The 14,389-nt window shown below is 35.4% G+C and overlaps 1 non-coding gene across 1 annotated transcript; it reads right to left on the reverse strand.

Annotated features, from left to right (window-relative positions):
* Positions 1-12,058: 12,058 nt before the first annotated feature.
* TRNAM-CAU (transfer RNA methionine (anticodon CAU)) lies at positions 12,059-12,130 on the reverse strand. Its single transcript has one exon. It is a non-coding gene; the product is annotated as a tRNA-Met (tRNA).
* Positions 12,131-14,389: the final 2,259 nt, after the last annotated feature.

Below are 14,389 nucleotides of genomic sequence, written 5' to 3' on the forward strand. Positions count from 1 at the left end.
TTGCAAAAACGCAAAAAAACATCCCATTTGGTTTAATTACAGCCATAAAATAACAAAACAACTTCAAACAATACAGAACGAATGAATATCACAATTTATGTGTAATATGAAGCAATCTAGAAATAATTTTGTCAAATTACAAATAAAAAAAATAAAAAACGGCAGAAAACGTGAAAATAACCTCAAAAGTAAATTTATATTAAAATTTAGCTGTTTATAATTGAACATTTCATGCATTCTGCACATTTTTTAAGCTTGGGTTGCTGGTAATTTAAAATCTAACCTCAAAAACCACCGCAATGCATCCTGTCGCAGGCTTGTTTCACGCCCTAGCGCCCTCAATGCGCACAAAACGAGAAATATGCATATTTTAGAACAAGCACACCACATTCACCGAACACCACCCTATCAAATGTGGAGGCTCACCGAAGAGTGGAACGTGCTCGAATAAATAAAAGCGCTTAAATAAATATAATTTTTAATTTTAATGAAGGCTCAGCCCTGCGACGCGACTTGATTTATGTCTGCCCTCCACGTATTGTGCTTTTTAACGCGATGGGAGGGCGTAGAGGCGATTTCCTATTATCCTCATGAAGGATTTCCGCATTCATAATTTATATTTATATTTCGCGCTGAGAATATTCATACATACTATTATAAGGCTAATCATCACAGTGTTAAACATACAGTATGTTTACTCGTGAATTAATATTAAAATTTTAAATTTTAAATATTTGTCACGTACCTCTAATAATTTGAATTTATAAAATTTAAGCAGAATATTTTTTATGAAAATTAAAAAGAAACACACTGTACGTTCAGTGTGAAAGTTCATCTTTTGTCCACCATCACGCCGCGCCGCCCTGCGCCGGACCACATGACTAAACAAAGTAAACAAAGTAAAGTTTAACAAAGCATGAATCTCATGGCCGCGTGTGCGTCGGAGGCGGTCGAAGCTGGGCGGCTGCTGTGGGGATTGCAGCAGTAAGCACGCAAACCGCGGTCGGTTTTCATTAATATTTAATTTCGCGTTTATCTTGTGCGTAGAATAATGCACGTCCGAATAAATCATCAGCTATTCGCCAACGGAACGCAACCAACACAACACGTCAAGAAATAAACGACTAGCGCCGCAGCCATGCTGTATATTATAATGTCTAATGAAATGAAAATTAAGGAAACTGTTTTGTTTTAGAATCTGTACGCTTTGCTGTTGGTTATTGATATCACAGAGCTTACGGATTCTTAAACAGAATGCTTTCATTACCAACTACCAACGAAGACAGCTGATATAACTTAATAAATTTTCCTAATAGAGGAATTAATATTGATGTTGTGGCTAGCTAAATATTGGGTAATAAATAACCTAACTTCATTAATAACTCCGTCACATCTAAGCCCTTTTATATTTAGGATGTTTAAGTCGCAAAAAGGGCAGAAGGTTCCAGAAGGTACGGACATACTCTCCGGAAACAATAAACCGGAAAAGTTTTACGTTTACGACGCGCGACGTTTGCTACTAATTTGTCCTTATCACTCTTTTCTCTCCTTTTTTCCGAGAAGTCTGTTTAAGGTTATGCTGTCTTAATTTATTTCCGCTATTCCGGTTTTGTGACGCGGTTACAGTTTTATAGGTTAGCTAATAAAATTATATGAAGATACTAACACTATGCGATACTAAACCAACTTGACATAACCTTACCAATTTTTAACAAAAAGCGTCGTCGCGTGTATGATGCACATGGAATGTTGTATTTGCTGCTTTATGTTGCGTCGCCGATATTAAGTAACAAAAGATGTCAGCGAGCCACTGGCCGGCTGGCACGCTGGTGTCGTTAAAAGGAAATTTGAATTTAATGCACGCATCGTACGCCCGCGTGCGCTAACAAGCCTGCGACGGCTCGGAAAATTCAAGTACGACAATAACGCGTCGGACACAGCGGCGCGCAGCCCGAGCGAGTCAACGATGTTGGCAGCTGTGCGCCAGTCAGGGCTACCAACATTACAACGCACAAAGGGGGCTCAACACGCAACGAGAGCCCAACAAAAATCAACCAGTGGCGCAATTTTCTTTTATGTTTCGGCTTTTTTACTAACGTACGCAATTTTTTCAGAGATGGACAGCGCAATTTCTTCCTTTTGTGTAATTTTTATGTTGAATCTCTGTGTTGTAATATAGGCAATGTTTTATTTTTTATAATGTGCAATAAAAGAATACATACAATAACACATCGAAGAAGTCAAAGAAAAAAATTGTAGGTCTGAGAATGAACTTCAAATTTAATATAGTTGCTTAATTTTTTAAACCTATTATACTATTTTTTATAATAAGTAAGTTACTTTTTGTCTACACTCATTTGCAAAAAATATATAACTAGTATCTAGATAATTTTTACATTTCAACCTTCGACTTTTTTCGCTCAACAGTAAAACTCGTAAAGTATTACTGGAAAAGTAACAGAAAGATAGCAGTGAATATCATGAGATTCCCCATCTGAACTCAATTCTCCTCCCGCAGTTCTTCGTGCGTTTAGTATTCTCGCCGTCGTCGACATTTTTATCCCTTTACTTTGCGTCCACGACAAGATGCAATCCAGGCGAACACGCTGCCGTGCGTGTTCCCCCCCGAAAGCGGCGCGGGACGAGTAAGACGGATAGAAACGGTGATGTTTTATTTCACTTTTTCACGCATGAACGACAGCTTGCCAACCGCGCGCAGAGTATATCATGAAAAAGAAGGAAGTCTTTTTCGAGTTTCGGGAGTTTTATCGTCGCGGAGCTACTCAGTGTTTTCAGCAGTGCAAGAAACGCGTCGGAGGAAGGATACATTGAATGTAAGTAGTCATAGCGGACACCCTCGCACGAATTACGGACGTACGTAAATTCCAAGATGGCTGGGCGCGTCAAATAAAGAAAAATAAGCAAAGTTATAAAACAAGTGAAAGCAGCGAAATAAAATAAATTCGTTATCTTGGTACTCGTATATCTATGTTGTTTTTGTGATTTTAAACTCAACATTATGATCCTAGATGTTATTCTTAATTTGCTTTACTTATGAACAAAAGGAAAGTTTTCGCATGAAACAAAAGACGCCGTGGTAGTTTTCTACAAAAAGGAGGAAAAGTATCGCAGGCCGTGCACGTTTCCTACATTTCACACCGTCGCAAGGCAAGACAAGAAGCTTGGAAGAAATTTAATTACGAACGCGACGCACGTTTAAATTTCAATTACTGGAATAAACAAAGCGACAACACAACGAAACACAAAAGAAATACTGTGTAAATACGTAAGTAGATAATATAAATTTTAAACTATACATATTCATTACCTATATTATACCAGCTTTTGCCCGCGACTTTGTCACGGTAGTGTTTAATAAAAATGTAATTCGTTTTACTCTCTTGTTCTAGGTATAGTATGTGTCAATTCTATCAATAAGATTCGAAATTTTATTTTAAAGAAATTAATTATATAAAGAATTGCTAATAATGCACTTCAGCGCGCCATCTCGGATTCAACTATTTAACTATAACGATGATTGAATCTCAATGCCAGCTTGTATCCTATAGAAAAGGGCTGTCTTTAGGGTTTTCCCGGCAATTATTTAAATTTTTCTCGCCATAAAAAACATCCTTGGACTTTAACGAACATTTAAAAAAAAGAATTGGCCAAATTGGTCTAAACGTTGTTAAGTTATGCGCGTACCAACAGATTTTGCGATTAATTTTTATATTATAGATTTATGTGATATTTTATTAAATTAAATTATTAAATTTGAATTATAACACTCTGTATTTATCAGATGTTAGGTTATGTATTACATGTTATGCATTTTACATCGCTCGTAAAGTTTACGACGCACGTCCTGTCCAGACCTGCAACTTCGTACGAGAGTCCTGCGGGGGCTTCAGCTACCACTCCAGTTAAATAACATTGTAAGTACGTTGAGATATCGGCAATTAGTAGTACCCGCCGGGCGCATTAAAAATTTAATTGGATAATTGCGGCTTTCGTTACGACATTGTTTTACAAAATTTATCTAAATAAATGTCAAAGAGTGTTTCGCATCCGACGCAGGTATTGAAATTTTAATATTTTAAGGGTTGGAATTAAGGGTGATTCTCGTTGAGAATTAGCAAGATAACGCGATAAATACCAGAACACGGAAGTATCGACAATCGCAGGACACGCACAATGTGAAAACACAAAGGATGTGGAAGGATAACAAAGATATCAAGGATACAAAAGCAATTTGTGAAAGGCCTATTCACGAAATGCTGTAGACAAATCAAATATTTTATGAGCCCAAGACAAACCCCATGAGAAGTGGGATAATACCGGATATAACCGGATAAATATAAAAAGAATTTTCTAAAAAATATCGAGGAAAAAGTTTGGTGGTGTTTAAAATATGTGAAATTTGTAATAATGCGAATTTATCGCTTGTCGCGCCTCAGGGTGTTTCGTGTTTGAACGTAATTTATGTTATTTTATATTATGCATACGCCTATTAACGAATTTAGCGAATTTACTTGTTTGGCATGGCGCCGGTTGCGCCTTCCGCGTTTCGAGTTTCGCTGTGCATGGGGAGTAGGAAAATTCGCGACGCCGAGGGGCGTTATTAATAATCGCGAACAAAGCGCCAGCTCCCTATCGCGTCCCGTTGCCTTTTACACCTTAATTTCCATTTTGTGTTCGTGAGTAAATATTATCTAAATATTTACCCAGCGCGCGGTAAAAACGACACTAATATTTATCAACGGGCATTAAATGTGTCGGAATCTGAATATATTTGATGTTGTTTTAAATTATATAAGCATTATCTTAAGTGGTTCAATTGTAGAAGGAAAAGAATGAAATGAATTATGTAAACAAATGAAAAATAGTGTTTTGATGCGCATGCGCATTAGTTTTATCTATTTTAATTTACTAACCTCCAAGATGTCTCGATGTATTAACTTAATTAACTTAAGGAAAGTCTGTTTCACTATTAATATTAATGGTTAATTAAAGATGAAGTTATTGATTATTAACCATATAATATTTGCCAATGTAAAAATGTTGATACTGAGACCGAAACACTTAGCAACACACGCGCACAGACTGAACGAACTGTTAAACTATAAAAGAATTACCTGCGGACTGCTTCGCGTCGAATAGAGATAAGAAGTCCCCACTTCACTATCGCATTCCAACGCAGACTTGTTTACAAACAGAAATATCAGCAATTCGATATTTTAAGACTATAAAAATGCGAATTCAAATATTTCATGCAATATATTTCATCATCAGTTCAAATATAATTTGAATAAATTTCTACATGATTTATTCTTCTAAAGTGCATTGTTTAATTTTTTAATTTTAATTTTCTTGTATTTTAGCTGTTTATGTTTTGCACAAAGTCTGATCACATTCAATGGTATTGCAGGTTCTCCAGCGCAAGAAAGTGGAAAAGTGGATGAGTAATTTATTAAGTTTCGCTCTCGCCCTCGATGGTTATTAGCTTCCTAACCGCTAGCTTCCTGGTGTGCTTATTTCTTCTTACGCTTTTTCGCGCTTTGCCGCACCTTCACGCACCGCCTGAAAGCCCTAAACGCACAGCTTCAACTTGACGCAAAGCAAAAAAAACGGTCCCAGAAGAACTTCAACTCTCTGCGGGACTTAAAAAAATCCCTAAAGAAAGAACAAAAAAGAGTATTAAGAACAGAACTAAAAACAAAGTTAACCGAAAATGAGTACATCGTAAAAATACCAAAAAAAAGTTTGGCGTTAATGCGGTTTACAAAAATCACAATTATTTACATTTTATGGAGTATGTGAATTCAATTTGTTCCGATACAAGTCTAAATATTTAGTTTCAAGTTGTTAGTAGGTAACGTTTGTAAACGTCAGCAACCAGTTGTAAATTGAAAATCGTGCTCTCGACAATCTCAACATTTCCATCCAACCAACCTAAACTCTATTGTCGCATAACATCGATTTGGTTTCCTTTTAAGCTCCTCGCTGAAATCATTTACCTACATCAAAGTAATAGCACTCGAAAAGGGTAGAAAGTACACACAATCCACTGATATTTAAACATTTACAAGTTAAAAAGAAAAAGAACGTCAAAATAAAATTTACATTTTAATGTTTCTCAATCAAATCTTGTGATTGTCTGCGGTTTGACCTAGTAACCACGCTGTCGCAGCGAATTATAACTTAAGACCCATCTTGACTTTGATTCCGATGTTGTTGCAATGGAAATGTGCGCGCTGAGAGCTGTCAGCTGAAATTTCCAGCGAAGATGATTTCGCTGGTTGTGGTGACGCGCCGAGAAAAGGCAGCATCCAATTAATGATGTTGTAAGCCATCTTCGCCCGAGATGCCAGAAAGCCAAGACGTCCAAACAATGCGTCTATTAAATGTCTGTTAATAAAGCTTTGAAGGACAAAATGACAAAAAGACAACAAGCCGACAAGACAAGCAGAGATGCAAAAGACAACAGCAAGAGTACTAATAGGTAAAGATATTACTAAGGATTCACATTGTTATTGAAAAGATAATTAACTTAAAACCAATTTGAATTTATTCCCATTCAAAGTAATTTATTATTTAAACTTTTGTCGTAATTCTTTTTTTGCTTTTTTTAAATTTCCTGAATTTTCCAAGCGATTACATTCTTTTTCCATCTGTAACTCATTTTGTTATCTCGCTTCGAAGATAAACACTCAAGAATTCCTTTAAAAAACTTTTTGAAGTGCTTCAAGTGTTGTATTTATCTTTTTCGCTTGCATACGTTTTAGAAGTTAAATGTTTTCATTTTCCGATTTCCGGTTTAACGTTTTCCGTTTCTTTCGCTTTGTGTGTTGGTTAGATTTGATCAATTTTCATTCTTCAAACCGCGAGCGTAATTGTGTGCTGCCGAAAATCGCGCCAGCAATTTTGCGATTATATTGTAATCCCAGGGAAATGCGGATAAACGGATCAACCTCCAAAACCGCAAGAAGCCATCCGGGTAAATGGTGGAAAATAGAAAGGCGATTGGATTTGGGTTGGTAAAAGTACGTCTTTATTTCTTCACTTTGGTATATTCATTTATTTTGACAATTTTCACAGCTCGCTCATTTCATGGAAGAGACTTCAATTTAATTTGCAGCTTTAGGTAAATAATTGAAGACTGAAATTTGCATTGTGACGGATTTTAAGAGTTTTTAGATAAGAAATTATTTAAGAAAGTATTTTCTATCAAAATTGAGTTTTAAGATGAATTTTGTTGCCTTTTTAGTTAAGTAGTATTTATTATCTGAAAAAATACATCTAATTTATTTTATTCTGAGTATTTCCTCTTAGGAAAATTGTCATTCTTGTCATTCTTTTCCTATCGTCAGATCCATGTGTATTCAATGTCCACCATCTTGACATCCTTCAGATATCAACTCTCCGGATAATTCTAATTCTAATTCCGAACGGCATCGTCGCATCCAATCGCCTCTACTTCTTGCCCCTTCTCGCATCTCAATGCTTGTCAATGAAAGCAAAAAAAGGATGAAAAGGACTATCGCGTCGCTGAAGAGGACGAAAACATCCGCGGAATACCGAAACGCTAATAATAACTATCTCTCTTACCTTCTTTTATCTGTGTTTGCAAGAGTTTTTAGGAATCGAGCCAAAATCGAAAAATACAAAGTGTACGAAGAAAATTCCAAGAATCTTACGAACAAAGTTAATAGAAGATAGGTAAGTGAAGATATAAATAAGAATAAGGAATAAGTTTGAAACGAAGACGTCGCGCACAATGTTTGTGTGGATTTTTTGGAGTCGGAGGTGGAAACGGCTCCGGCTTGCCGCCGTCATAAATAAAATTTCAACTCACCTTAATCAAGTTGAGTGCCATCTCTTTCTATTCACGTTTAACCTCTGATCACATATACATGTATTTATATACAGTGCGTACAATATATTTATCTATAAAAAATGTCAATAAATGAAAAGAAAGAAAAAACGAAACAATTTTATATTGGATTTTTTGTGATATTCTTTTTTTTATTTGATGGGTCAGCGTTAGATTGAAATATTTGCGGGTTCGATATGTGCGCTGACTAGACTAAATTATATTTTCGCATCGATGGAGATTCGCATGAGCCAAGCCAGACGTGATTCATTCGAATTGACCCGACTGTAATTTAATCATAATCAACATTTTATTATTTAATCAACTATTAGAGGGATTCATTCAAAATAAATTGAATTAAATTTAAAACATTTCATTCTCTTTTTTTTTTTCTTAAAAGAAATGTATAACAAATGTTCTTTTCCAAGACGTAATTTATCTGTATACCAAAATATATTAATATTGGTTGAAAAAATCACGAGTGAAAACAAAACATCGATACATCTATCACACACAAATGAATCGCAAAATCTGTTGGTAAGTGCATATCTCAACAGCGCCTAGACCAATTTGGCCAATTCTTTTTTTTAATGTTTGTTAAAGTCCAAGGATGGTTTTTACGTCAAGAAAAATTTGAATAATTGCCGGGAAAACCCTAAAGACAGCCCTTTTCTATAGGATAAAAGTTTGCATTGAGATTCAATCATAGTTACAGTTAAATAGTTGAATCCGAGATGGCGCGCTGAAGTGCATTATTAGCAATTCTTTATATAATTAATTTCTTTAAAATATAATTGCGAAACTTATTGATAGAATTGACACAGACTATGTCTAAAACAAGAAAGTAAAAACGAATTACATTTTTATTAAACAATACCGGGACGAAGTCGCGGGCAGTAGCGAGTATTGTAATACATTTGGAACACACTGTATATTAAGGTCACTGTTTAGTTTAGTTTACTACTTCGGAAATACCTAGTCTCTAACAGCATGCATGAATGCATGCATGCGGTTTGAATTAGAAGCAGGAGGTCCTCGAAATTTCGATAGTCCCAGATCTACTCCTAGGATGCGCCGCGGTGACTTGCAGGAGCGACATCGGCATGTGAATGAAATGCGCCCCGACTCGTAACTTTTGATGCACCTTGAGGGAGACTCTCCTGCTGCCTCCGGGAAATTTCACTAACAAGTATGCCAATTATGTCGATTGCTTGAAGGATATACCAGGACTAGAGCAAAAACTATCCTAAACTATTTTAATAGTAAAAATAATCCATAAAAGTATAGATAAATGTATTAACTCATCATAGCTCACCTCACCTCACCCCGTTTATCCTAAAAAAATTAATAAGTAAGCATAAGAAATACGCGTAAGATCGATGATTAATCTTAATCACAAAATGAAACCTTGTAAAACATAATTAAAACTTGCGCGTTTACTCTAGCTCTTGCTCGCAAATTTTTTTTTTCCTTTTCGTCCCACATTTCAAAGGTAAAAGGAAAAAATTAAGAACTTTGTGAGGTCGAGCGTGTAGCGAGTAATGAAAAATTAAAAAAATAACCTTATAAGTAGGTAATACTTCTCTGCAAGAACTCTGTTCTTACACTTTTCTTTTACTTTGTATATTTTTCATCTTACTTGTCTGCGATCTGCAAATACCTTGAAACACCGTTTTAAAGTACGTGTAATATTACATCAGTATCAGTTTATCCTGAGTTTCTGAATTTCGGACGTGATTCGACATAAAAAAATCCCAAGATTAATGAGTTATACAGCAACACTGTTACGCGCCTGGACGGATGCAAGGATGATGAGTAACACAGTCCTTAAGGTGTTTTTCATGAGGATTAATTATGTTTAGCCTTCGACTTTGACTTGAACTTCAGCTTCTGTTTAACTTTGGGTTATAGTAAGTTTTTTTTTAATAGCTGTTACTTTTTACTAATTTTATGATTACTAACTTTAGCCCGCGACTTTGTCCCGGTAGTGTTTAATGAAAATGTTTGTTTTTACTCTCTTGTTCTAGACATAAAATGTGTCAATTCTATCAATAAGATTCCAATTTTATTTTAAAGAAATTAATTAAATAAAGAATTGCTAATAATGCACTTCAGCGCGCCATCTCGGATTCAACTATATAACTATAACTATGATTGAATCTCCATGCCAACTTTCATCTTATATAAAAGTGTGGTCTTTAGGGTTTTCCCGGCAATTATTCAAATTCTTCTCGCCGTAAAAATCATCCTTGGACTTTAACAAACATTATAAAAAAAGAATTGGCCAAATTGGTCTAGACGTTGTTGAGTTATGCGCTTACCAACTCATTTTGCGATTTATTTTTATATTATAGATGACACTAATGACAATAAAAATGACTAAGTATGGGGTGAAAAGTAAGGGTGAATGAGTGTATGGAATGCAAATAAATTAACAGTAAATAATTAATACGATAAAAGCATAAAGTGGATGCGAGAACTCAAGTAATCTTGCTTCCACAGTTTCACTCCACATTCGCATTTGGTGCGTGAAGCAAAAGCTTGGCATCAGTATAAGAGAATAGGGTGGAACGCAGAAAGGGTATAAATACTGGATTTCCAAATGTTGCGTTGTTTCACTGTGCGATGCGTTACTGTTGAGTTGTGTTGTCTGGTGCTACCCCTTTTAGCATACTTTATTATTTATCTTGTACAATACACCTTTGGTAGATAAAAGAGAAAATAAATAAAAAGCATGCAAAGTACAATTTAGTGATTGCAGTGTATCTCAATGTGTACGAATTTAATATACTTGTTTACTTGATTTTGTAAATTGCAAAATGTTTATTCATGAAATTAACCATCAACCCTCTGAATTTGCCAAGTCAACAAACAGGCAACCAACTATACACATACACTTACTGTATTTACAGTGTGTGTGTGTATTTCATTAATATACATGTTATTTTTAATATTTAGTATAATTTAGCAAATTTTATAAGCTTCAGTAACCCCTGGACGTCACCTCATCTCCAGTTTTCATCCGTTTTAGTGTCGGGTTAACCCTATGCTACTTGAACATCGTTACTTTACATTTACCTTCAGCCTCACCTTTGCCTTTACATGCAAACGTTTAGAATTTCTAACACCGAGTCGATTTACCAGACGTTCGGTCATCTTTCACCACCTTTCAACCCTACCTCAGCGTTTTCCCTTCATTTATCCACCCGCTAATATTAATGCTTCATTTTCGTTCGAGCACTAATCATTTCCACTGTAGAGGACAAAAGTATAATTAAGGGTAAGAGGTGAAAGGGTGAAAGGGTGTTTGACATGTTGGCGGGTCCACACGTCTATGCAAATCGGCATTAATGATTGAGTAAATTGCGTAATCAATCGGGTCATTTGCATAAATATGGCGGCGACTAATCTAACCCCTAAACGTAACCCATACGCAAGTAAATTATGTTTAACACAAACAGAATGACAATTAACAGTTTGATTAATGGTAATATTTTGTAGAATGTTTATGATCACAAAAACAAAATGGTGGCTTTATTACAGATTGGTTTTTGATGAGTTTTACAATAAAAAGTGATGTCATCTTGAATTTGAAAGATTTTCAGTTGTAAAATGTGTAGGAATTATACTCATGTGTGATTCTAATGGCCGTCATCATCATTATTTTTCTTGACTGGTTCACGAATGGATTTTATCGTCGATTTTTATCGTTTTTATTCGTTTTGAAAGCTAATACTTGACTTGCACTTCGATTCACGTAGAATAGTTACCTAAATTACTGATTATTCCTAAATTAAGAGTTAATAAATTGTGGCATGATGTATATTTAGTTGCATATAACTTTTTTTCACGTTCTATTGTAGTTTATGCATTGCATCCCAAAATCCTTCAAGAATGGAATATTTATACACTCGGGAAAAATTTAATTTAGCGATAAAAGCCTCGTAAGCTTCGTCCATGTATCAACCTGTCAACATTGTCAACCTCGCCGTTTGTGTTTACACTTTTCCGGGGTTTTCCGCTTTCCATTTTACCATCGCTCACTTTTCTATTAAAGTCTCACGACACATTTTCAGTTAATAAAAACTTAAACTATAATACACGCTTGATGTTCAAACGAAAATGTCATCGTTAAAATATTGTTTGCAATATTTTTTTAAATATATAGAACAAAGAAAAAAAAGTTAGCAGAGCGTAGTTTCGATCTACGGACCTCTGGGTTATGGGCCCAGCACGCTTCCACTGCGCCACTCTGCTCTTGATGTAAACAGTCACACAATACGGTATGTAAGCTTCCAAATAACTTCTAGTTTTCAAATGTAGATGGCGTTGTAGATCTGATACAAGTACATACTGTTTATTGTATCTCAAGCATTGCAATATAAAACGTAAGAGTTATTATAAAATTTAATTTAAACCATTAATTAAATTAATTTCTAAGTACCTGTAATATACTATGATAACTTAATGACTTTAATCTACTTAGAAACTTTGGAAGCGTTTGCATATTAGAACAAAACCAGTCGAAAGTTGAATACGTGACGAATTGATTCCATGCCTGCTTTTGCCATCTTGCTACCCTGCGACAATCGCAAAGTCGCGAACACAGACGCGAAATGGAAACGGTAAACTTTGCAAATCTAATTTAAGTTCACTTCACTTGTGTTCAATTCACATTTCCAATCGGCTATTATTCAAGGTTGTCGTTGGCATAATTATAAAATTAGACAACTTTAAATGCTAACTATATAACTGCCGCCTGGTGCAGAAATATTAAATGTAGTGCTGCATAACACGTCGCAGGGGAATTTATTGTTGTACGCTATTTTCTTTTATTGCTAGATTTTCCACAATACCACGTTAACGAAAGTTAATTGCACCCATGACGCTCGTCACCCAGCTCGTAACCATTAATGCGTACAAGAACTACCTACAAAATTGTCGTTTTTGTTTGTAGGCCATTGTAGTATTTTTTTAGCTTAGTGTGCAACGCAATACACATCTTAGAAGAGGGGGGAGGTGTGTGTTTGTATAGCGCACAGTCAATTTGCACAAATTGTAGTTTTTTTTACGGCCGAGAGGCGACGAACTATAAAAACGCAAATACGGCGACGAGTAGCGCAAACATTTGAACACACATCGAGCAAACAAATCGTGGCCGAGTGCAATTCGTTTTATGCGCTTTTTAAAACTTTTTTACGTCCGAATCGAATTCGATTTGTTTTTATCGCCACCTTCGCAGAAGCTTCTCGGCTCAATTGCATCATTAAAGCACGTCTTCTTGTCAAATAATAACATAAAATGGGGGTAAGTATATAGTGTATCAAAGAGCTGTAATAAGTTGTTTTAGTGACAAAATAAACAAGCAAAATGAAACAATTCAAAACAAGTGTTTTATACTTGCAATTGAATTATAAATGTTATTATATCACTTGTATTTGTTTTTTTTTTGTATCCTTATTTTAAGTAAATGCAAAATTGGAATCTGACCCCAATGGCAATGCAAATGGCCGTCATTTTGACCGTCGCCGGATTCCATCACCAGATTACACTCAAATGACTCAAACTTATACTTCAACTCACACCCGTATCATTATCTCATGTCGCATTACGATTTGTCTTCTTCGGCTGGCACCGCCTGCACAATTTTACAGCCACTGCTCCAGCAACGACGTTCCGCCCGTTTCTTCGCACTCAAACAGCGACAAACGACAGCCACGCACGATGCGATCGATGATTGATTCGATACCGAAGCGATCCAGATTTAATCAACTTAACGACGACAATTAAGCCCATCGAAGCGAGCAAATATTGATTCGTAGGTTTTCATCGCTAATAGAAGAAGGCGATTGGTTACAACATCATAAAATCTGAGTATTTGTTTCAAGTCATTTCAGAAAATATTATTACGGGCACCTCCCTCTGATATCATTCCACACCACACGGCACATTATGGTTTATGTTCAGGTATACTAATGGCAGATGACAATAAAAATACTCAATAAAAGAAACGTGCAATAAAAATTTAATCGCACATTTTATCATGATAATAGAATAAAAGCCGAGTACTTGAATAAAATCATAACCAGGGGTGTTCGGAATTTAATCTGTTATTGTTTTCTGGCTTTGCTGCAAGAGTTTTCGTTGTTTTAATCCATTTAATGGCAAAGTTTCATAACAAAAGCATTAAAAATCTTACAGTCTGGAGATTTCCAAACGTTATAACTGTAATTTGCATAATAAACGTTTAATTTTTCAATGGAACAACGCAGAAAATAACTTTCTGTTTAAAGCAGACAAACAAAGAAATGGCGCACAGATTATAATCCAAAACTATGGCAAGTATGGTTTATATTCTATAACAATGTAAAATAAGCAATTAATTTGATACGCATTACTGGAAAATAAATATACGATAGTTAAATTCAATTCAATTTATGGCAAAAAATTGCGCCCTGATATATGCAACCAACTTTACACTATTTACTGCCTTTAAAAATTAGCCCGAACAGAAAT

The sequence above is a fragment of the Atheta coriaria genome, unplaced genomic scaffold (assembly GCF_025399875.1).
Source record: "Atheta coriaria isolate IRGN ID8LTWV9N9 unplaced genomic scaffold, Caltech_Dcor_3.1 hic_scaffold_3_pilon, whole genome shotgun sequence".
Lineage (NCBI taxonomy): Eukaryota > Metazoa > Arthropoda > Insecta > Coleoptera > Staphylinidae > Dalotia > Dalotia coriaria.